At 51.4% G+C, this 25,361-nt stretch overlaps 1 protein-coding gene across 1 annotated transcript in view; it reads left to right on the plus strand.

The window, feature by feature from the left end:
* Nucleotides 1-25,361, plus strand: part of GNG7 (G protein subunit gamma 7) — a 157,546-nt gene that overhangs the window by 35,464 nt on the left and 96,721 nt on the right. The window contains exon 2 of the mRNA XM_082623687.1: nucleotides 13,653-13,710. The gene's annotated coding sequence lies outside the window, so the exon portion shown is untranslated. The remainder of the gene's footprint in view (nucleotides 1-13,652; nucleotides 13,711-25,361) is intronic.

Here is a 25,361-nt window from a genome sequence, read left to right on the forward strand (position 1 = left end):
CGAGCCTCCAGTGAGGCAAGGTGCGCCTGCCACACGCTGGTGGGATGTCACTGTGGGAAGGGAAGGGGGCTCAGACCTCCCGGGCCCACCTACTCAGTTCCCAGAAGGGGCCTGGGCCGGGGGGATCTGCCTGTCGCCAGGTGCTGGGTCCCTGCCATTCCTGCCCGTGAGGGGCATGCCAGAGCAGAGGGTCTCCACTGGGGGCAATCTTGCCTCCCAGGGGACACTGGGTCACGCCTGGGGACATCTGTGCTTATCACAGCTGGTGGAGGGGCTCCTGGCATGAGTGCGTGGGGACCAGGGATGCTGCTCCACACCCCACAGTGCCCAGGACGGCCCCCCACAGAACGACAGGCCCCCATGTCAGGAGGGCCGAGGAGGGTCTCTAAAGACCCTGCTTTAGAGAGAAGCAGATCAAGGCAGTGGATTTGTTCAGTCTCAGAACCAGCTGCTGGTATTTCTTGATGATCTGTGAGACCCCAAAGGCTTCCTTTTCTTGTCCCAGTTGTTCTACTGCTCTCCCCTCGTTGAATTTACTGTGTCCCATTAGTCTCTGTGTCCCCCCAGATGATCAGGTCTATAGATGGGAAAACAAGAAAATGAAAAATCCAATGCTGTTAGTTGCTTGCCGTTAGAAAATCATACTGGTTGAAAAAAATATACATGGAGCTGTCTGGTGAATCAGCCTAGATGGCAGGTGTATCAGTCATCTCTTGCTGTGTAACAAATTACCCTAAAAACTTAGTTTAAACAACCAACATTTACTCTCTCACAGTTTGTATGGGTCTGGAACCTGGAAACAGCTTAACTTGGTGGTTCTGGCTCGGGGTCCCTCAGGAGTCTGTAAAGCACACGTCAGCCGGGGCTGCCTTATCTAAAGGCTCGATGGGGCCAGAGGAGCTGCTTCCCGGATGGCCCCTTACATGGCTCCTGTCCACATGGGCCCCCATGGTGCTGCTTGAGCCTCCTCACTACATGGTGGCCGGCTCCCTGAGAGCAGACAGAAGCCACACGTCTTTTATGACTGATCTTAGAAGTGACCTGCTATCACGGCTGTCATGTGGAATTGGTCACGAAGACCCTGATACCAAGTGGGAGGAGACTGCAGAAAGGCCGTGAATCTCAGGAGGCTGGGAGCATTGGAGACACTGCCACAGCAGGTGAACGTAGCTCTGGAAATCAGTCAGGATGGGAACATTAGTTGCCCAATGTCCCTAAAAAACTAAAAGAAATAAAAGGGCACACCACCTGCCACCACAGAGAGATGCTCTATGGAGTGACTGAGATTGTGATTTTATCAGGAATTAGGGGCACGGTCCATTCCCAGGGCAATCTGGGTGGAGTTGCAATTCCTGGAACCCTACTTGGGATGCCTTTTGTCCACTTATTTTAGCCACTTTCACCCTCGTCCCCGCAAAGCTTTGACGACAGCAACAGGGTGGGTGGAGGACACGTATCTATGGTCCCATCTCTGCGTTCCACGCAGTGTGGAGCAGAGGGGCCTCGCCGAAAGCTTCACGCCAGGAGGTGGAAGGGACTGCATCTCCCAGGCGGGGAGTGGTGATGGGAATGGGTGAGAGTCAGGCTGATGTGTGGAGTCTGGCCCGCGCAGCGAGAGAAGGAAAGAGGTTGCCTGCTGCCCGGCGCGATCTTCTAGAAATCAGCTCAACACTGGCCAGAATATGCTTTCCATCGGCCAAGTGAGATTTGGGAGTAATCCCAGGGCGTGATTCTATTAGGGCTCTTGTCTGATCCGCTCATGGGGCCTCCATGGTCCCCAGCCTCCGGAGTAGGTTAATCCAGGCTGGAGTGGCCAGAAACTCTTGATCCTGATGGTATGATCTTGTTATGATACTGGCAGGGGCTTTGGGGGAAACGTAGAAAATCCATTTGGCCAGGATTGACCCAGCTTGTGTCTGGGTCCTGTCCACAACAGCCTGATGATCGGCTGGTCAAGTGTGAGCGCAGAGCCGTCATCTGGGCTATGATGGGCTCCCTCCTCCCTCCCTCCTTTTCTTTCTTTCTCTCATCAGGGTTCCTGGTTCTCGGTATAACCCTCCTAATTCATCCCTCTTCTAATAGGCCGCTTTTTATAGTACTTCTATTTTTTTAAAATTTTTTGTTTATGAATTTATTTTTAAAATTTTTGGCTGCGTTGGGTCTTCGTTGCTGCACGTGGGCTTCCTCTAGTTGCGGTGAGCAGGGCTACTCTTCGTTGCAGTGCACGGGCTTCTTGTTGGAGTGGCTTCTCTTGTGGAACATGGGCTCTAGGCGGGTGCGCTTCAGTAATTGTGGCTTGCAGGCTCTAGAGCGCAGGCTCAGTAGTTGTGGTGCATGGGCTTAGTTGCTCCGCGGCATGTGGGATCTTTCTGGGCCAGGGATCGAACCCTTGTCCCCTGCATTGACAGGTGGATTTTTTTTTTTTTTTTTTTTTTTTTTTTTGTGGTACACGGGCCTCTCACTGTTGTGACCTCTCCTGTTGCGGAGCACAGGTTCCGGACGTGCAGGCTCAGTGGTCATGGCTCACGGGCCCAGCCGCTCTGAGGCATGTGGGATCTCCCCGGACCGGGGCGCGAACCTGCGTCCCCTGCATCGGCAGGCAGACTCTCAACCACTGCGCCACCAGGGAAGTCCTAGGGACCTGCTTTTAAATGCAATGTTCTAGGGCTAGATTCACTCACATTGTCGGGTGTTACAGTGTGCAGTAGGCAGAATAATGAACCCCCAAAGACATCCGTGTCCCGATCCCCAGAACCAGTGAATGTGTCACCTTATGTGGTGAAGGCGACTGCAGATGGGGATAAGTTAAGGCCCCTGAGACGGGGATGAACGTCTGGCCTCCGAGGCCGTCACACCAGTGCACCTCCCTGCGGCCGCATTGCGAAAGGTCCTGTGCTTTTCCATCCGGGTCCTGCTGAGATGCTTGAGGCCCCCCACCCCCACCCCAGGCTCAGCGAATCAGGAATTAAGAACTGCAGGTGGTTGGTCTCCAGCTCCTATTGCATTAGGTGCGAAGTGAAAAACAACAATTAAAAAAAGGAAAGAAAAAGCATTTTCCTGGAATACCCCACACGAGAGGTGGGGCTGCCACACCCATATGACCTTGGATGGGTGGAGGTTCCTGTCAGTGTCGGCCTCCCGGGTGTTCAAGCAGGAACCCACCCCGCATCGGGTGCAAACCTCTTCAAATCAGAGAGCTCCGTCCGCTATGAAAACGGAGAGGGTTCCTAGTTCCTACCCTCCACTCGGTCAAAATTGCCCGATGAGTCATTACCTGACCTTCCAAGACTAGACAGGTCAGACCCATACACACAATAATAATTAGAAAATGAAGTAGTAATCATAAAATAATAATGAATTATTCCGATAAAACGAATAGAATAAGGAAAAAAATAAAATAATGAATAATTATGAAAGAAGATAAAAATAATTTGGGGGGTTCATCAGTTTTATTTGTGTTAATTAAGCACAGCTAATGAACGAATACTTATTTATTCATGTCGAGGCAATTTTCTTTGCCAGGTCAGTGAACAGTTTGTAAAGACAGAAAATCACCAGGCTGTATACCATGGAATCTGTGCAGTGAACAGAAATCACACTTTTGTAAATATGTTCTTCACACATACCAAATACTACTGTTGTTCTTTTTTTTAAAATTTTACTTATTAAACTATAGTTGATTTACAATATTGTGTTAGTTTCCGGTGTACAACTTCAGATTCTTTTCCATTGTACTTTACTACAAGATACTGAATACAGTTCCCTGTGCTACACAGTCGGGCCTTGTGTATCTCTTTTATATGTAGTAGTATCTGCTAATTCCATACTGCGAAGTTATCCCTCCACCAGCCCCCATCCCCTTTGGTCACCATAAGTTTGTTCCTGTCTGTGAGTCTGTTTCTGTTTTGTAAATATGTTCATTTGTATCATATTTTATGTAAGTGATATCATGTAATATTTGTCTTTGTCTGACTTACTTCACTTAGTATGATAATCTCTAGTTGCATCCATGTTGCTGCAAATGGCATTGTTTCTTTCTTATTTTTTAAATATTTATGTATTTATTTTTGCCTGCATTGGGTCTTAGTTGTGGCATGCAGGCTTCTTTCTAGTTGTGCTGTGCAGGCTCCAGAGTGCGTGGGCTCTGTAGTTGTGGCACATGGGCTTAATTGCCCCATGGCCTGTGGGATCTTAGTTCCCAGACCAGGGATCGAACCTGCGTCCCCTGCATTGGAAGGCGGATTCTTAACCACTGGACCACCAGGGAAGTCCCTCATTCTTTTTTATGGCTGAATAGTATTCCATTGTATATATAACCACATTGTCTTTATCCATTCATCTGTTGATGGACATTTAGGTTGTTTCCATGTTTTGGCTACTGTGTATAGTGCTGCTATAAACATTTTTAAATAGTAAAAATAATACATAATGAAAGAAGATAAATAATTTTTAAATAATAAAATAGGGCTTCCCTGGTGGCGCAGTGGTTGAGAGTCCGCCTGCCGATGCAGGGGACACGGGTTCGTGCCCCAGTCCGGGAGGATCCCACATGCCGCGGAGCGGCTAGGCCCGTAAGCCATGGCCGCTGAGCCTGCGCATCCGGAGCCTGTGCTCTGCAACAGGAGAGGCCACAACAGTGAGAGGCCTGTGTACCGCAAAAATAAATAAATAAATAAATAAATAAATAAATAAAATAAAGTAATGAGATAAGAATTAAAAATAAGTCATAAAAATAAAATAATAAAATAAAGATTTTAAACAAACAAAGAAATAATTAAATAAAAACAATACTATGATTTTTGAGTACATGGCCGAGAAGGGGGCGAGAAGGAAAAATGGAGCAGCCACTTCGGAGGACAGTCCAGCAGTTCCTCAGAAAGTCCAGTGTGGACTTGCCAAATGACGCCAAGGTTCCACTGCTGGGACTGTGCCCAGAGAACTGGAAGCTTGCATCCATCCACACAGAGATTAGCGGGAGAGATGTGCTGCAGTGGCCCCTTCCTGGCTGTGAGGTCTCCCGAGCTCTGGGGCGGCCACATGGCCGGCGTTGGTGGTGGTCCCGCCTGGCACCTGATGTGCTGCTCCCGTGACCCAACGCGACAGCGCTAGGGCAGTGTGCACACACCAGGCCCCGAGCGGCGACCACCAGCTTTCCTCATTGCCACCCCTCCTTCATCTGAGCTTTCTTGCAGAGTGACCCGGAGGCTCTAAATTTTCCTAAAATGAGGCTCCAGAGAGAACTCAGTTCAAGAAAAGGGAGGTGCCTAAATGCACTGTGGGATCTGGATGGGATTCTGGGACTGGAGAAGGACATTTGTGGAGAAACCGGTGACATCTGGATAAAGTGTGGAGTTGGTAGTAATGTACCAATGTTGGCTTCTTGGTGGTGACAAACACATACCGTGGTGATGGACATCAGAGGTTGGCAAATGAGCCTGGGGGTCAAATCCAGCCTACATTGGCCTGTTTTTAAAATTGTATTAATTAGCTGTATTTAAATTATAATTTATTAATTTTTATTCTGTAAAATATACATAATATAAAATTTACCATCTTCACCATTTTTAAGTGTGCAGCTCAGCGGCACTAAGCACCTTCACATTGTTGTGCAGCCATCCCACCATTATCTCCAGAACTTTCTCATCTTCCCAAACTGAAGCTCTGTCCCCATGAAACACTGACTCCCCAGCCCCTGGTCCCCACCATCTACTTCCTGTCTCTATGGATGTGACTCTAGGGACCTCAGGTGAGTGGAATCAGACAGTATTTGTCCTTCTCTGTCTGGCTCCTTGAGCATCGTGCCCTCAAGTTTCATCCGTGTTGTAGCAGGTGTCAGAATCTCCTTCCTTTACAAGGCTGAATAATATTCCACTGTATGGATGCAGCATACTGTTTATCCTTGGCCTATTTTTACACAGCTTAGGAGCTAAGTGCCTTTTACATTTTTAAAGGGTTGAAACGAACAAACAGGAATATTCAGCAGAGAGCCTGGAGCTGACAAATCCTGAATAGTGAACATCTGGTCCTTTGTGGAAAGGTTGGCCGACCTCTGCTCTAAGGTGTTAACATGAGGGAAGCCGAGTCGGGGTGTTTGGGAACGCTCTGTACTAGCTTCGCAACTTTTCTCTAAATCCACAATTATTCCAAAATGAAAGATTTTTAAAAGGAAAATTTGGGGAATTAGGGAGGTCCTTTTTTTAAAAAAAATATTTATTTATTTATTTGGTTGCACCAGGTCTTAATTGCGGCAGGCAGGCTCCTTAGTTGCAGGGAAGTCCTTCTGAAGCAAGACGTGAAACGCCAGAGCCATGACTCAGAACCAACTAGGGACTTTGCCTTGAAGCTGCGTGTGCCTTCTCCTTGTTTCTCTTTTTATCACAAGCGTTATTATTTTGTAACTTTGAAGATGATGATTAATCAGTTAGTGTGACACTGCTTCACATTTGGGACCTCCCCGCTGGAGGATTCCAGGACATGAGATGCACCACCGTGGTTTTTGCGGTGTTTCTCTCTGCTCAAAAACTTTAGGATTTCTCTGTTCTTGGCCTGCAGAGCCCTCTGGAATCTAACTCTGGTTCAGGGATTGTCAAACTAATTCTGTAAAGTCCAGAGTGTGTACATTTGGCTTTGCAGGCCTTGCACTCTCTGTGGCAACTACCCAGTTCTGCAGTTGTAGTGCAGAAGCAGGCTCAGACGACCCAGAAATAAAGAGGAGTGGCTGTGTGCCAATAAAACTTTATTTACAAAAGCAAGCAGTGGGCTCGATTTGGCCTATGGGCCAGAGCTTGGCAACCCCTGCTCTTGTTTATCATTTCACCTTTATCTAATATTTCTCATCTGCCTGTCCAGTATTGGGAAATGATTAGGAATTCATGCCTGGGGTCTGTCCGACCTGCCTTTAAGGCCTGGCTGTGCTCACACGTGACCTTGAGCAACTTATTTTCTTCCTCTGTGACTCCATTTCTTCCTTCATAAGAAGTGAATTATAATATTTGTTAGGATAATTAAATGAGCATATATATATATATATATATATAAATGAGTGGATATATATATATGTGTGTGTATATATATATATATATATAACTCAGCACAGAGACTGGCACGTATGTGTTCAGAAACTATTATTCTACTGTATGATTTATTTAAATAGTCTCCTATTGTATTAGTTAGCTAGTGCTGTGTAACAAATCACTACAAACTTAGTGACAACACACTTTTATTATCTCACAGTTTCTTTGGGTCAGGAATCTGGGTTTGGTTTAGCTGGGTCCTCTGTTCAGGGCCTCTGTCTCACTGGTTACAGTCAAGGTGTCAGCCGGGGCTGGGGTCTCATATGAAGGCTCAACTGGAGAAGTTGCTGCTTCCAAGTTCGTATGGTTGTAGGCAGGATTCAGCTCCTGTGGGGCCTTGGTTCTTTGGCTGTGCTGGAGGCCACCCTCAGTCCCCTGCCACGTGGGCCTCTCCAACACAGCTGATTGCTTCACCAGAGCATGCACGCCGAGAAGGTGACAGTCTGCTAGCAAGATGGAGGTTGATGGCCAAAAGGCACGTGAAAAGATGCTCAAAGTCGCTAATTATTAGAGAAATGCAAATCAAGACTACAATGAGGAATCACCTCACACCAGTCAGAATGGCCATCATCAAAAAATCTACAAACAATAAATACTGGAGGGGGTGTGGAGAAAAGGGGACCCTCCTACACTGTTGGTGGGAATGTAAGTTGGTGCAGCCACTATGGAGAACAGTATGGAGGTTCCTTAAACAACTAAAAATAGAGTTACCATATGATCCAGCAATCCCACTTCTGGGCATATATCCAGAGAAAACCATTATACAAAAAGACAGATGGGGCTTCCCTGGTGGCGCAGTGGTTGAGAATCTGCCTGCCAATGCAGTGTTCGAGCCGTGGTCTGGGAAGATCCCACATGCCGCGGAGCAACTAGGCCCGTGAGCCACAACTACTGAGCCTGCACATCTGGAGCCTGTGCTCCGCAACAAGAGAGGCCGCGACAGTGAGAGGCCCGTACACCACGATGAAGAGTGGCCCCCGCTCGCCACAACTAGAGAAAGCCCTCGCACAGAAACGAAGACCCAACACAGCCACAAATAAATACATAAATAAATTTAAAAAGAACATAAAAAAAAAAAAGACAGATGCACCCCAGTGTTCACAGCAGCACTATTTACAATAGCCGAGACATGGAAGCAGCCTAAATATCCGTGAACAGAGGAATTGAGAAAGAGGATGTGGTACATATACACAATGGAATATTACTCAGTCATAAAAAAACAATGAAATAATGCAACATGTAACAACATGGATGAACCTAGAGATTATCATACTAAGTGAAATAAGCCAGACAGAGAAAGACAAATATCATGTGATATCACTTATATGTGGAATCTAAAAAAAAAGGATGCAGATGAACTTATTTCTAAAACTTATGGTTACCAAAGAGGAAAGGTGGGTGGGGGAAAGGATAAATTAGGAGGTTGGGATTCACATATACACACTACTTATTATGTATAAAATAAACAACCAAAAAGGACCTACTGTATAGCACAGGGAACTCAATATTTTGTAATAACCTATGAGGGGAAAGAATCTGAAAAAGAATATATATATGTCTGTATGTATGTATTACTGAATCACAGTATGTATGTACTATGCTGTGTACCTGAAACTAACATGATATTGTAAATCAAGTATACTTCAATTAAAGCAAAAAGAATTACAAAAAAATGCACGTCACAGTCTCATGGAACTTGATGACAGGAGTGGGCCTCGCCTAGCACCACCCAGCTATGCCCTTGGCACTGACTGGATTGTGCAGAATCCCCAGAACTAGCGAGCACCTGTTGTGGGCCGGCGGTAACAGCAGTGTGAGCTGCCGTGGTGAGCAGAGCACACGCTCTTCCCGCGGTCTGGGATCTCGCCTCGCTCAGGGGAGACTCAGCTTTGAACCATGTGATGCTGATGGGCACTAGGTGTCTTCAGGGGGGATGACAGTGTCCCGGGATTAGTGTGATGATGCCACAACCCTGTGAATCTCCTAAAAGACACTGAACTGGACACTTCATTTATTTATAAATGTATTTATTTATTTACTTTTGGCTGCATTGGGTCTTCGTTGCTGTGTACAGGCTTTCTCTAGTTGCGGCAAGCGGGGGCTACCCTTCGTTGCGGTGCGTGGGCTTCTCATTGCGGTGGCTTCTCTTGTTGCAGAGCACGGGCTCTAGGTGCACAGGCTTCAGTAGTTGTGGCACGTGGGCTCAGTAGTTGTGGCTCGCAGGCTCTAGAGCGCAGGCTCAGTAGCTGTGGTGCACGGGCTTAGTTGCTCCGCGGCATGTGGGATCTTCCCGGACCAGGGCTCGAACCCGTGTCCCCTGCATTGGCAGGTGGATTCTTAACCACTGCGCCATCAGGGAAGCCCGAACTGGACGCTTCAAAAGGGTGAATTTTATAGTAGGTGAATTGTCTCAATTTTTAAAAAAGGAAAAGAAAAGGAAAGAGTGTGGATGAGGTGGGGCTCACAGGTCATAAGAAGTGCTGCCCAGGGGCTTCCCTGGTGGTCCAGGGGTTAGGACTCTGCGCTTCCACTGCCGGGGGCGCAGGTTCGATCCATGGTTGGGGAACTAAGATTTTGCAAGCCGGGCGGCACAGCCAAAAAATAAAAATAAAAAGAGTCCTGCCCATGACAAGAGTGGGCGAATGTCCTATCCATGCAGGCCCCTGATCACCACCCTTGTAAGTTCTGTCTGCTTCCCTCCAGTGATTTATTTCTCCCTCACAGCGCTGGGCACCTTGCACCTGGCGTTTTTGTTGTCTGTGTCTGAGATTTACTGACCCTGCCTTGTCGGCAGTTCTGAGGGCAGGGTGTGCGGGGGGTCGGCAGGCCCGGCTTCATGCAGCCCTGTCTGCACCCCAGGGCTCTGCTGTCACCGTCCTGAAATTTGTAATAGTTTTTGAACAGGGGGTCCCACATTCTCATTTTGCCGCCACCTCTGCGGATTCTATAGCAGGTCCTCCTGATGACCTCGATCCACTGCTGGCCCCTCACGGGGGGCTCGGGGTTCACCCTGATGGGAAAGTGAAAGCCTAGCATCTTGGTCAATGAAGATCACAGGGACAGCCTGGCGCCAGCTGGTGTGCCTCGCAGCCCGCTGTCTGTGAGCCCCGGGTACGTGTTCCTGTGGACACGAGTTTCGTCCTCGCCCTTCTCTGCTCCGGTCTAAGCCAGTCTGGACTGAGCACAGCCGGGGTGGAGGCCCTGTGGTGGTCACCTCACTGCCCAAGTCCAGCTCCAAGGACTAGAGGACAGCCAGCAGCGGACGTTAGAGGGCTGGGGCCTGGGGAGATTTGCAGATGGTAGATGTGAGGGCAGAGAGGGAGAGACACCATCTCAACAATGATTCATAAGCTGCCTATGTTCATAGCAGTGTCATTCACAGTAGCCCGAAGTGGAAACAGCCCGAATGTCCATCAGTGGACGATGGATACACCCACTGTGCCCCTCCACACAGGGGAGCATCACTCAGCGGTGAAAAGGGGTGAAGCCCTGACACTCGCTACCACGTGGATGGACCCCGAGAACACGATGCTCAGTGAGAGAAGCCAGACACAGGACCCACAGGGTGTGATTCCATTGATGGGAAACATCCAGGACAGGCAGATCCACAGACACAGAGAGTAGGTTCCTGGTTGTCAGGGGCTGGGGAGGGGGAGGGGGGTGACTGCTCATGGGGACGGGGTCTCCTCTTGGGGTGATGAGAATGTTCAAAGATTGATTGCGGTGATGGTCACACAACTTTGTGAATGTACAGAAAGACCACTGAATTTTCCACTTTATGCAAATTGTGTGGCATGAGAATTATATCTCAATAAGACTGAAAAAAAAGGTGCCTGGTTTATCAGTCACCGTCTCCAGGTTTGGCTAATGTCCCCTAGTTGCGTAAGGAGCCGCCACTGGGGGGCTGGGTGAAGGGTGCCCAGGACCCCTCTGTACTAGTTTCCAACTTGTTGTGAGTCTTTCATTGATTCAAAAAACAAAAAGTTGAAGGATCGGAGGCATAGACGGTCCTGCAACGTTGAGGCGAGTCTCGGCCTCCAGGTCTGTGGGCATGTTGCTCTGGCCCTCGCATCTCTCATCCCTGCGGTCCACTGCTGCCTGGCTCTCCGCGCTCTCCAGGGCACCCCTCTGGCCTCAGTGGCCAGAGCAGTTCCAATCCTAGGCGGCGGGCCCGGTAGAGCAGATCCTGCTTCTGGAGGAGATTCTAGCTGCTCCTGGAGCCCAGAGGGCGTTCCTGAGGCCACAGCGCCACCTGCAGGTGACAGTGGGGATGTCGGTTCTCCATCCTGGCCTTTGATTGGCAACAAATTAGCCTCAACTCAGAGACAGGGAACCAGCATTTAAATTTAAATTTTTTAATCATTTTAAAAAATTTAAAAATTTTATTTATTTTTGGCTGTGTTGGGTCTTCGTTGCTGCACGCGGGCTTTCTCTAGTTGCAGCAAGCAGGGGCTACTCTTCATCGTGGTGTGCGGGCTTCTCATTGCAGTGGCATCTCTTGTTGTGGAGCATGGGCTCTAGGCATGCAGGCTTCAGTAGTTGTGGCATGTAGGCTCAGTAGTTGTGGCTCACAGGCTCTAGAGCGCAGGCTCAGTACTTGTGGTGCATGGGCTTAGCTGCTCTGCGGCATGTGGGATCTTCCCGGACCAGGGATCAAGCCTGTCCCTTGCATTGGCAGGCAGATTCTTATCCACTGTGCCACCAGGGAAGCCCCCCTTTTTTTAAAATCATTTTTAACTTTAAATTTTCATATTGGGGTATAGTTGATTTACAATGTTGTGTTAGTTTCAGGTGTACAGCAAAGTGGTTCAGTTATACATATACATGTATCTATTCTTTTTCAGATTCTTTTCCCGTGTAGGTTATTACAGAGTATTGAGTAGAGTTCCTTGTGCTATACAGTAGGTCCTTGTTGGTTATCTATTTTATATGTAGTAGTGTGTGTATGTTAATCCCAACCTCCTAATTTATCCCTCCTCCCCACCTTTCCCCTTTGGTAAACAAACCGAAAGTTTGTTTTTGAAATCTGAGTCTCTTTCTGTTTTGTAAATAAGTTCATTTGTGCCATATTTTAGATTCCACATATAAGTGACATCATATGGTATTTTTCTCTCTCTGACTTACTTCACTTAGTATAATAATCTCTAGGTTCATACATGTTGCTGCAGATGGCATTATTTTGTTCGTTTTTATGGCTGAGTAGTATTCCATTGTATATATGTACCACATCTTCTTTATCCATTTATCTGTCAGTGGACATGTAGGTTGTTTCCATGTCTTGGCTAATGTAAATAGTGCTATGAATGTTTGGGTGCACGTATCTTTTCAAATTAGAGTTTTCTTCGGATAAATGCCCAGGAGTGGGATTCCTGGATCATATGACAATGCTATTTTTAATTGTTTGAGGAACCTCCACACTGTTCTCCATAGTGGTTGTACCAATTTACATTCCCACCAACAGTGCAAGAGGATTCCCTAAATTTTTATATGTTTTTTTAAATTTATTTATTTATTTTTTGGCCATGCCGCGAAGAATGTGGGATCTTAGTTCCCCGACCAGGGATCGAACCTGTGCCCCCTGCATTGGAAGTGTGGAGCCCTAACCACTGGACTGCCAGGGAATTCTCTCCCTAAATTTTTTTTTTTTTTTGCGGTACGCGGGCCTCTCACTGTTGTGGCCTCTCCCATTGCAGAGCACAGGCTCCGGATGCGCAGGCTCAGCGGCCATGGCTCACGGGCCTAGCCGCTCCGCGGCATGTGGGATCCTCCTGGACCGGGGCACAAACCCGCATCCCCTGCATCGGCAGGCGGACTCTCAACCACTGTGCCACCAGGGAAGCCCCTCTTTCCCTAAATCTTTTAACCGAGTTTTTTAAAAATAAACATTTTAGAATAATTTTAGAATTTTAGAGGTGTTTCAATGAGAGTTCCTGTCTACCCATCACCTAATTTCTCCCAGTGGTCACGTCATTCATAAGGAGTTTGTTTGTGACAACCAAGTGGTGGACGTGGGTACATTTCTGCGACCTCAATCTACTCTGTATTCAGGTTTCACTAGTTTCCCCTAATGTCTTTTTCCTGCCCCAAGACCCCCTCCAGGATCCCACATTGCATTTAGTTGGTCACATGCTTCAGGCAAACCCCCGATGAGCTGGGCACTCTGGGGCACCCTCGGTCAGGGGGTTGGCTCAGCCCCCTCCCCTTCCTCCCAGGGGACCTTGGGGGTCAAATGATACAGGTGAACATCTTTTATAAACTATCAAAGGTCATGTGAACATCCAACCCTTCCATCCAATTCAGTTTTGGAACATGTGAAAACTTCATCAGGGATAATAACATTGTAAATCACTAACAAATCTTTCTGGCAAATTGCCTTTGTTACATTTACCCTCTCTGCATTTTGAAGCATCCTATCTGTGCCGTCCTCAACATCTGGCAGAGTAACCAGAAGGCCAGGCTCCCAGAGCAATTTTTATGTCTATTCACAAGCACACGAGTCTTCCACGCGGACACTGCTAACACCCACCCAGCATTTCAGGGCCAGTCATGCTCAGCTAACGTGGTACATTTTTCTTCCAGGGAGCGGACACTGGGTTCCTGAACCTCGGTGCTGAAGACAGCCAGGCCTCCAGCACAGGTCAGTGTCCTGAGGTTTTTCTTTTCTCCACGTTCAGTGTCTGCGCAGGCCTTTGATTGGCGGTTCGGAGCCAGGATGAGTTAAGAGGTTGGGGTTTGCTGTCCAGGCGGTGTCCTCGCCGTGTACGCCTGCATCTTCCCAGCTCTGCTTGTTTCTGAGGGTTCGTCTTATCCACCAAGAGGGCACGGAAGCCACAGGGAATGTCTTCTGCCCTTGGCTCCGGGAGCAGGGGGACAGAGCAGGGAGACTGGCAGGGTGGTCCGGCAGGGTGGGTCCTAGCGCACCCAGGATGGACGCAGAGTGGCGCAGGCCCGTCAGTGCCACCTGCTTCCCAGCTCTTAGCTTCCTCCTCAAAAGGCTTAATTGGGGTCTACGGTGGGTCTACGGTGCTTCACTCCATTTCCTATTTGCGTGGAGGGTGACCCGTCGATGGCCATCGGCCAGAGCAGAGCTAAGTCGTGGGGTGCGACAGATATCTGAACCCCATCACCCAACGCAGTGGGACAGCAGGTCGGGAAATGTGGCGAAGGCCTCAGGAAGATTAAGTCGGGAGCAAAATAAAGCTCAGTCCTGGTCTCTTAACTCTTGCTCGCTTGTTTGTTTCTGGTCTTATTCCCAAGAGGACTTTGAGTAGCTTTTGTGATGTTTGAAGAGGAAATAGCATGAGAATGAATGAGGTTGCCCCATGGCCTACCTGGTTCATTGACTGTAATTGTCAGGCCTGTTTCCCTGCCAGGCAGGGACCACACTCCGTGCTCCTCTGATTCTGTCACAAATGTCTTTGCTACTTCCGTGGAGTTTCCTCTTTCAGGCCGTCTTTGGAATAAACTTCCGGTTTCTAACAAAAATACAGATGGATCTTTGATTCAGGTTGTGTTCAATTTAGCAAGAAATTTGAGGGAGATCTGACATCTTTATAACGTATATTCTCATTCAGTGTGTGTGTGTGTGTGTGTGTTTGTATAAAAGAAAACATGTTAGACAGGAAGGCAGACACTAAATGATTCCATTCAGGTGAAATTTCCAGAAAAGGCAAATGTGTAGGGACAGAAAGGTGAGTCGGGGTTGCTGGGGCTGGGGCGGGAATGGGGAAGAACTGTGCTTGGGCACCAGGTGTCTTACAGGGCGAAGCGGAGGGTCCAGAACTGCGCGGGGTAGGGGTGGTCTCGTGACTTGGTGAACTGACTAAAGAATCTCTGAGTTGTGTCCTTCAAACCGGCCACTTTTATGCTGTGTAAAGTGAACCTCAGTAAAGTTAAAACATATATATTTTAGCTCAGCTCAGGAGGGAGGCTGTCCCTGAAGACAAAGACCAGAAGCTGAGATTGGAACCCTGGAGTCCGTCTGGCCGGATTATGCTCCGCCAAGGCCCCAAACAGATTCACAGTGTTAACTCTGTCTCACAGAGTCGCCAAGCAGGAAGGGAGTTTGCACAACGGCCCGGAGCCAGGCGAGGTCGCGCAGGGGGTATGTGTCTGCACAGCGTGCGGGACGAGCTAGCCCTGCTCAACCCTTCTCTGTAGTGTTAACATCTGACCAACTTCCTGTAAAAAGAAAGTGAATTTAGACAAGGACAGAGGAGAGGTAAGTCACCCCAAACCCCCCACCCATCGAGGACTACTGCTGACACCTCAGTGAGTGTCCTCCTGAATCTCTCTGAATTACTTCTCCCACACGCACGGGGTTTTGGAGAAGTAGGATTTTCTGTTTGATGTACGCATTCCCTTGATGGGCATCTTCCCTCATCCATAAACTTAGATTTCCATCTTCTTTCCTGAAGCCGGGTGTTATAGATGAACTATAATTTATTTCATTTAAAAAATTTATTTATTGAAGTGTAGTTGATTTACAGTGTTGTGTTAATTTCTGCTGTACAGCAAAGTGATTCAGTTATACATATACATACATTCTCTTTTCATATTCTTTTCCATTATGGCTTATCACAAGATATTCCCTGTGCTATACAGTAGGACATTGTCATTTGAATTATAATTTATTTCTTTTAAAATAATTTTATAATTGATTTAACTGGTCTTATTAGTGGGCTTTTTTGAGGGTGTTCATTTTCTTTTTCTGTTTTTCTTTTTTTCTCTCTCTCTTTTTAAATTTTGCTATGTTCTGGGATAGATGTCCTTGTGCAGACTTCCTACATCCTTGGTTGTCCTTTGGGGTAAATTCCTGGAAGTAGGTTTGCCTTGTCTGTGAATTTAAGTCTGAGTGTTCTCATTTACATTTTTTTTTTTTTTTTTTTGGTGGTATGCGGGCCTCTCACTGCTGTGGCCTCTCCCGTTGCGGAGCACAGGCTCTGGACGCGCAGGCTCAGCGGCCATGGCTCACGGGCCCAGCCGCTCCGCAGCATGTGGAATCTTCCCGGACCGGGGCACAAACCCGTGTCCCCTGCATCGGCAGGCAGACTCTCAACCACTGCGCCACCAGGGAAGCCCCCTACAGTTTTAAAAAATCATATTTTATACATTTCCTATGCAACTTGAAATTCACTCTCTTTTTAAAAATTAATTAATTAATTAATTGATTTTTGGCTGCATCGGGTCCTGGTTGCTATGCATGGGCTTTCTTTAGTTGCTGTGAGAGGGGGCTACTCTTCGTTGTGGTGCGTGGGCTTCTCATTGCGGTGGCTTCTCTGGTTGTGGAGCACAGGCTCTAGGCGCGCGGGCTTCAGTAGTTGTGGCTCGCAGGCTCAGTAGTTGTGGCACACGGGCCTAGCTGCTCCGCGGCATGTGGGATCTTCCTGGGCCAGGGCTTGAACCCGTGTCCCCTGCATTGGCAGGCGGATTCTTAACCACTACACCACCAGGGAAGCCCTCATTTACATTTTGACCTTCAGCCGCAAAGACCTCCAGAAACGCACCATTTCCCATCCCAGGGTGCGTCTCCCTATCCTCCCAAGTTCAGTTTTACGTCCTTGCCAACCTGACAAGCCCAGGGGATTTCAGCTCTTGTGTCCAGGCTTCCTTTTCGTGAGTGCAGCCGTTTCTCTAAGGCAAATGGCCCAGCTGCGTCCTTTCTGTTGGGGTTTCTCTCCCAGCAGTTTTTTTTTTTTTTTTTTTGCCCCGCCACACGGCATGTGGGATCTCAGTTCCCTGACCAGGGACTGAACCCTTGCCCCCTGCATTGGAAGTGCAGAGTCTTAACCACTGGACCGCCAGGGAGGTCCCAGTGATGCGTTTAAATTCTATTTCTCTGTGTGTACGCCGTCCACTGCGAATGTTTTTCTGAGTGTGTCTTTGCACTTTGCTCGCAGTGGGTTTTGTCATCGGGCATCTGAAATATCTCGCGCACACCCACGTTCTCCTTTGTGTTTTGTGTGGCCTTCCTCCAAGTGTCACCTGCATTTTGTTCGGGTCGTGTATTTTACCCGTAAATCCTTGCACCGTTTGGAATTCAGCTGTGCTACTGGGTGTCACGCAGGCATGATTCCGACCCTCTGCTCCCCACTCAGGGGACACTGGGCCATGTCAGGGGACATCTATGGTTGTCATGACTGGGGGGCTCCTGGCATCAAGGGGGTGGGGGCAGGGATGCTGGTCCACACCCTGCAGTACCCAGGATGCCCCCCACAGAGGAGGACCAGCCTCCCTTTCAACAGTGCCCAGTGACAGACCGCTGGGGGAGACAGAATTGTACCCTGAGCTGGTACCCACCACTGGCCTTGCAGCGGTTTTGTGTTCCAAGGAAGCCTACTCTCCTGTATGTGCTCCTGGAAGGGGGGAATCGGGGCTTTTCCTGATTGCTTTTTAGTCTCCTAGTCACTATGAGCACATCCTGTTTGCCAGGCCTTGTGCTCAGCATCTGCAGGCGTCCTCACATCCAGTTCCCCACAGCACCGGGGGCGGGCAGGGGGGGGTCTCCTATTGCTTGGCCGCCGCCTTTCCAGGAAAGCCAGGGTGTCATCAAGCAACCCACCCATCCTGGTGACAGCAAGCTGATCTGCTGCACTCAATTTCTGCAGACACCAGGGCTAAAAGAGGACCCGGAGTTTGGGGTCTGGGGCTGGAGACATTCCCTAGAGTGCTGCAGTTCCCACTGGCGGCCACTAGGGGGCAGTGAAAGTCCACGGGGTCTCTGGCGGGGCCGGCCTTGAGCCAGGCAGGGATGTTGATGGAGGGGGTGCAAGGGGGCGCCCAGCTGTCTTCAGTCAACCCCTCGGCCCTCTTGGAGACCCGTGACCACCCGTCCACATTCTCCGAGACATTCTGGTTCAGCCCCCAGGGTCCCATGGTCACCCTGTTCTGGGCACACACACCACACACCCCCGCCCTCGCTTGCAGACCTCTGTGGGTCCGTTGGGTGTAAGAGGGAGGCACAAAACACAGGCTCTGTGACCTTGGCAGGCTCACGGCACTTGTACCCCCGAACCCGCCCTGGCCCCAGCACCCTCCAGTGGCCGGAGCAGAGCCTGGACCAGGGAACAAAGGCCAAAGGGTGAGGGTGGGCAACCCCGCCGTGACGCCTGGGTCTTGCTTCTGTGACTCTCTCCCCTGTCGCCTGGAGCCGGGACGGCGGCTCTGGCCCCCGGGGGCTTCCCCAGGCAGCCACGCTCAAAGCCTCCTCATTTGGAATCTGCCCAGTGTCCCCCTGCAGCACCCTCGGGCGTGTGTCACCTCCCAGTACAGGCACCTGGGCAGTGGCTGCCCGGCCTGGCCAGGCACTGGATGACCCTCCCAAAGATTTCCTCCATCCCCTCAGCAAGGATTTCCCATTGTCTGCCCAGGCCAGGCTCTGGGCGACGGCAGTGAGCAGGGCGGGCAAAATCCCCAGCTCTCACAGGACTGATGTGTCAGTTAGAATCATGGACCAATTTGGGGTCTCTCCCTCTCAGGTGTGCTGACCTCAGGGCCTGGACGCTGTGGGGTGTGGAGCAGCCTCCCTGAGCCCCCGGTTGTGACAACCACAGATGTCCCCAGGCATCACCCAGTGTCCCATGGGGGCAGGGTCGCCCGGGTGAGACCCCTGCCTCACTGGTCCCTCTCTCACTCTGTCTTTAGATGTGTTTAGGGCCCCACTGGGTGGATTTTCCTGTTGGTTTGGAAGTTCTGAGTGGCCGGGACCACAGCCAGTTGGTTCCTGCCTCATGGAAGGGCTTAGCAAGTGTCCCTACAGCGTGGCAGCTGTGCCAGGGCTCTGGTGTGGGCCTTCGTGGTGCTGGCTTTCCTTATGGAGGTGCCGTTGTTCTTTGAGAGAGAGCTGGGCTTTCCAGTATGGTAGCCGTGAGCCCCAGGCGGCCACTGAGCACCTGAAAGGGGGCCAAGGTGGAAATGAGAAGATTTTGCACGGACTGGGGTGATTCTTGGTTGAGAACGATTTCTCAGGCACTTCTCCAGCCCTCCCGCTCATGGTGAGAATGCACTCCGTGACCTCCCAACAGCAGGGTGTTTCTCTGATAGCCCCTGTTCTCCCGGGAGTTTGCAAACATTTCTGCTGAAAGCGCCTATTAGAGCCCTTTATCTTGAGAGAGTGGCCCTGGTGTGGGGAGCAAACTCCAACCCAGCGCGCAAGCCAGAGCGTGTTTCTTTCTCCTGGTTGGTTACCCACTTCTGATCTGTCCCGGGTGTGTTGAAATGTACATTATTATCAGTTCTCTCCACGGACAAGCTGTTCTCCTGAAAGAACTGCCAAGATAGACAGTTAAAAACCTTAAAACGTTCTGCTCGTGGAAGGTCACGGCTTCTGCTGTCCCTGCCTTCCTGATAGAGAGCATATACGATACATATGTAATTATGGGGTCCCGCGCAGAAACCGGCCAAGGGGGGCCCCGCTGCGGCCCGCAGGGCCTGGAGCCCTCTCCCTGCAGGCTGCAGCTCTGATTCTGGAGAGCAGGCCACGTGGTGCTTCCCATGGCAGTGGGGGCAGTTCAGACATGAGTTTGACCCCCTACAGCAGGGTCTCACCCTGGTGATCCTGCCCCCAGGGGACACCTGGCCTTGTCTGGGGACGTCTGTGGTTGTCATGACTGGGGAGTTCCTGGCATGAGTGGGTGGGGGCCAAGGAGGCTGTTCCATACCCCACAGTGTCCAGGATGGCCCCCCAGAGGATGTCCCGGCCCCATGTCAGCAGCACCCAGCGAGTGGGAGGAGAGACCCCTTCTCCACAAGATTCTTGCTCCCAGGATCAATCGAGCTCACTCTCTTTATGCTCTACTGTGAGTTTTCACCGTGGTTCCCACCCAGGCCCCACTCTTCCGGACCCTGCGGGCTAATCCCCTTATGGACTAGTTAGTGCTACCACCTGGTTCTACCAGTCTGAACATCGAGGCCCAGAGAGGCTCATGTCTGATACAGCAGAGCCGGGCTTCCTCCCGTGGGGCAGCGAGAACTGGCTCAGCCCAGGCGGCAGCCAAGGCACAGAGACCCCTGTATCCCCAGTCACGGGCGCGTTGCTAGTCAGCCTCCCTCAGGGCAGGGATGATACACACATGCGGTCATAGGTAGAGTCACAGATTCAAGGCCTCGTTTGACTCCAAACACGCACAGGGTGACAGTCACATATGATAAGAAGGTGGGGGGCAGGGGAGGAGAGGGAGCTGCGGGAGGCTGAAGAGTGGCCCATTTGGGGTGGGCAGAAGGAGCTCCCCACACCCCAGGGCCAGTTCTCCACCCTGCAATGCACTGGCCTGACTCCAGCTGAGCCGGTGGGCACCGAGGACGTGCCTCTTCCTCCTTATTCCCTCCCCTACTGCTTCATTCATTGAGTCGGCCGACACCTGCATGCCAGGCCTCGCCAGGCTAAAACACGTGTGTCTGTGTGCAGAAGGTCCCAGTACAGTGTACACAGTGGGTGTGTATGACATAGGACTGAGGCATGGCCTGGGGAGGGCCTGGGAGTTGGGGCGGGGGGCTGAGGGTGGGTTGGGGACCTGAGCAGGTGCCGCAAAATGCAGGGTCACAGGGAACTGGGGTGTTGAGAGCTTGTTTCTAATTGCCATTGGTGTCCCCCCAAATTCAGATGTTAAAACCTACCCCCCAGTGTGATGACAGTTGGAGATGGAGCCTTTGGTGGGTGTGATCTTGTGACTTATCATACATACATATTTTGGACTTCAGCCATGGGTCCTGGCTCCCAGCTCCCAAAGCCCTTGGAATTTCCCGAGCTGTAGGAGCATCCCCTGCGTGTGACTAAATGTGACAGTGATTGTAAAACCCCAGGCAGTCTGCTCTGCCATCCCATGAGGAGTGTACTAGCTAGCTATTGCCGTGTAACAAGCCACCACAGGCTCAGCATCTTACACCTCCCCTGTCTGTTGGGGCAGAACTGCAGGCACAGTGTGGCTGGGGCCTCTGCTCAGGGTCTAACTCGGCCTGGCCAGAGCTGAGTTCATACCTGAGGCTCGACTGGGGAAGGATCCACTTCCAAGTTCTCTCAGGCTGTCGGCAGGATTTGGTTCCTTTCAGTCGTCAGGCCCAAGTGCCCATTGCCTTTCTAACAGCATGCTGGGGACGACTCTTAGCTCTTGGAGGCCACCGGGTCCTGGCCCAGCCTCATGGTCTCCTCTGTGGGCCCCCTCTTCCCTCAGTCTCTCACTGCAGGGAGGGCCCTGCCCTTGGACTAGGTCAGGCCCACCCACGTGATTTGTCCTTTTGATCAACTCAAAGTCAACTGTCTCTGGGCTTTAAGTACACCCTCCAAATCCCTTCTTCTGTACGAAATCACCTAATATGGGAAATGGTATCACGTTCACAGTCCTGCCCACATTTGGGGGCTGGTCCACAGTGGGCAGGGGTTTGGGGACTTAGAATCCTTATGGCCACAAAGGGGGAGAAGGGGGCATGGTCATTCCAGACCCAGCCATGCTGAGCCTCCACCAGGACCATGCAGGGGGTCTCTTTACCCTCGCCTTCCTTGCTGGAGGCACCGCGCGTGGGTCAGGGTTGGGCTAGAAAGGTGGTGCTTGGAGAAAGCGTGCTTTGTCCTCGTCACAGCTAAACAAACCCGTGGCTTCACCTGGTTCTTCATTTTTATTTATTTATTTTTGCCGCGCTGTGGGGCATGTGGAATCTTAGTTCCCCGACCAGGGATTGAACCCGTGCCCCCTGCAGTGGAAACTGAGTCTCAGCCACTGAACTGCCAGGGGAGTCCCCTCACCTGGTTTTTTTAAAAAAAACTTTAATTTGAAATAATTCCAGATTCATAGGAAGTTGCAAAACCGGTACAGAGCGATCTCATGCACCCTTCCCCCAGCTCCCCTCAGTGGCGGCATCTCGTGTAACTATTGCACAAAAATAGGAAGTTGGCGTAGGGACTGCGTGTGTGCAGAGTTCTGGGCCCTCTGTCACGTGCACAGATTCGGCTCTGTTTAATTTGTGGGTGTGTAGGACTGTCACATGTCTGCAGAGTGGAGAGAGCTCTTCCTGCTGTGTTTGGGGGGGCTGGGAAAAACAGATACGAACATCTAACCTTGGGCGGCACAGTGCCCCACTCTCGTCGTGCAGGGCCGTGCCTCTCTTTTCCCACAATTCTGGGCATCTTGTCTGCCGCCTTATTAGGCAGCCAGCCCTTCCAGTGGGTTTATTCTCTTGGGGGAGTGGTCTGCAATTCTGTGGAGGCTCCCAGCACCAGAAGGCTCAGGTTCAAATCCAGGTGCACCCCTCACTCACACGGGCACCCCAGGCGACTCACTTGCCCTTTCTGAGCACAGGGGGCGGGCCCGCTGTCACCACCGCAGTCCTGGCATCCACAGGAGGGCCACCAGAGGGAGGAGTGATGGGGAGGGCCGGGAGTTATAGTGAGGTACCCCAGTTCTCTCTGGGGCGTGAGAACCGTCCCTCATCCTCCCCTAGCCATTCTGCCCAGGCTCCGAGGACTGCTGAGACATCCCGTTGTTGGAATCAAGGCTTCCTCAACTTCCCCAGAGTTCTCTGCTGTCTTCTCTGCGCCCTGAATGGTAGGCGCTCCCCAGGGGGTGGGGGCTCGTTGTGTGCTTCTTCCTCACGGGAGCCCATACAGTGGCAGCACCCCATGTCTGCGCACCTCCCGCGGGAGGGGGAATTCCAAGATGGCACCAAAGATCCCCGCCCCCCTGGTGTCCACACACTGTCCTATCCCTGCTCCTCAGTGTGGGCAGAACCTGGAATGGATGGGATGCCACTCTGTGGTTAGGCTGACGTGATATGGCCCAAGGGACTTTATAACAAAGACCCCTGATCAGTGGACTTTTGAGTTCTTTCATCACAAGGATTGTCTGGGTGGGCCTGACCTAATCAGACGAGCCCTTACAAGAGACCAGAAGAAGCCTTTCTAGAGGGGTCAGATCCACAGAGACAGGAAGTAGATGGTGGGGCCCAGGGGCTGGGGGAGGGGTGGGGAGTCAGTGTTTCAGGGGGACAGAGCTTCAGTTTGAGAAGATGAGAAAGTTCTGGAGATGATGATGGGGATGGTTGCCCAACAGTGTGAATGTACTTAATGCCGCTGAGCTGTGTGTTTAAAAATGGTTAGGATGGTTGTATGCTTTTTACCACAAGAAAGAGAGAGAGAGAGAGAGACCAGAGCAACAGCAGACACTCTCCTACTGGCTTTGAAAAAAGCAAACAGCCACATCGTGAGCTGCCCGTGGAGGAGGCCATGGGAGCTGAGAGCAGCCGCCTCCCAACAGCCAGCGGGAAAATGGGGCCTCAGTCCTACAACTGCAGGGAAGTGGACTCTGCCAACCAGTCAGATGAGCTTGGAAGGGGACCCTAAGTTCCTAGATGAGAGCTCAGCCCGGCCAATCCCTTGATTTCAGGTTTTTGAGAACCCGAGTTGAGGGCCCAGTTAAGCCACACCCCCGTTTCCTGACACAGAAACCAGGAGATGACAAAGGGTGTTGTCTTAGACCCTAAGTTGGTGGTGATTTGTCATGCAACAGTAGCTGATCGATACACCTACCCTGTTGCCTTCTCATGCTCGTTCTGAAACTCACCTCAGCTCTGCCAATTAGAGATAATCATCTCCATGTCACAGAAGAGAAACTAGGAGCAGAGAGAGGCTGAGTAAGTGGCCCAGGGCCACGCGATAACTGTTCTGTGACATTCAGATTAGCTGCATGTGTCACCCAGGCTGGGATTGTAAGCTCCTTCAGGTCAGGGATCTCGCCCAACTGCGGGCCGGATGTTTAGCGAGTGTAAGAAAGAAAGAATGAGGCTCGGGAGGAATCCTCACCTGACCTCCTGAGCAGAGAGGTGAGCCTGTGACCAGGACCGGCGGCATGGTGGGGCCAGCGGAGAATGTACTCATCGTGCACCAGAAGGAGTGATGACCGCACTCTGGCTCCCTGGCTGAGTCAGCGGCTGGGGCCAAGGTCTGAGCTCGTGAGCCTCCTGGAATGGGACGCGCCGTCCCTGGGTCCCTGACTAACATACCGGCCGATTCACAGCTCTGCCCGGACAAGAGGCGAGCTCGGAGCCAGGGCCCTCTGACTGCAGGACTCGCAAAGCCAGGCAGCCCAGAGCCACAGAGAGCCAGGCTGCCAGCTGTGGGTGTCCTTGGCTCGAGCCGGGGCTGCGGAGTGAGGACAGGCATGCAGAGTAGGTGGGAGGAGAGGCAGCCGCACACGCACGTGCCCCTGGCAAACCAGCAACCAGGTCTCCTGCGTCCCAGGGCCAAGGGGCAGGGCCCAGGACACTGTGAACACTGAGGCCAGGTTGTTCTCTGTGCGGGGTTGTCCTGGGCTCTGTGGGGTGTGGAACAGCATCCCTGGCCCCCACCCACTCGAAACCAGGAGCCCCCCAGTCGTGACAACCACAGATGTCCCCAGACATTACCCAACGTCCCCTGGGGGGTAGAATCACCCCAGTTGAAACCCTGGTTGAGTGAGTTGATGGTGACAGCACTGCCTGAGGTGCTCCCTCCGGGGCTTCAGGGAGGCCTTCCTGGAGGAAGTGACGTCTGAGTTGAGCATGCCAATGCCCTGGAGCCGATTGGGGTGGGAGGGACCCTCCAGGTGGCGGGAGCAGTGTGTACCTAGGAGTAGAGGCTGGTTCCAGGATGGTGGGCAGGGGTGCAAGGTGAGGCAGAGGGAGCGAGGAGGCCCTGGGCAGAGACCATCTTATCCTCAGGGCAGGAAGGAGCCATAGAGGGTTCCAGCCCCACCCATGGCAACAATCAGTTGACCTTGTTTTCCAGATTAGGAAACTGAGGCACAGAGAAGGTGAGGGTGCCCCAGTCGCCCCCAGCAGTTGTGGCAGAGGCCCAGGGGGTTTCAGGGCCGTTTCTACAATGCTTGGGGGTGGGGCCGGACACTGGAGCCAGGCCCAAGAAGCAGCATGTCCCTCGGCACCTCCCAGCTCTGAGACCCCTGGTCAGGCAGGCATCTGCTCCCACCCTCAGTTTCCCTTTGGTAAAATTGGGGTGATAGCTGCCCCGGCCACCCTGGACTGCTGCTGGAGGAGATGAGTTCATCAGCTCTGCAGTCCGTGTCCCTGGGTGGCACAGTGAAGGCTCTAGGCGGATGGGAAGTGTGTCCTGTCACCCCACTGTCACTGGAGTTCTCCCACCCGAGCCCCACGCCCTTCCCCTTTCTGGGCTCTGCCTTCCTTCTTCCTGAAGGTTTCAGGGGTCTTCCAGCTTCTCTGGTATCCATGGAAACCAGAGTGAGGGACCCCCAGGCCCTTCAGCAGGTTGCCGGAGAACCCTGGACCCCTGCTCCCCGCCCCAGGGCC

This window comes from Mesoplodon mirus (assembly GCF_964341445.2).
Source record: "Mesoplodon mirus genome assembly, chromosome: 5".
Classification (NCBI taxonomy): Eukaryota; Metazoa; Chordata; class Mammalia; order Artiodactyla; family Ziphiidae; genus Mesoplodon; species Mesoplodon mirus.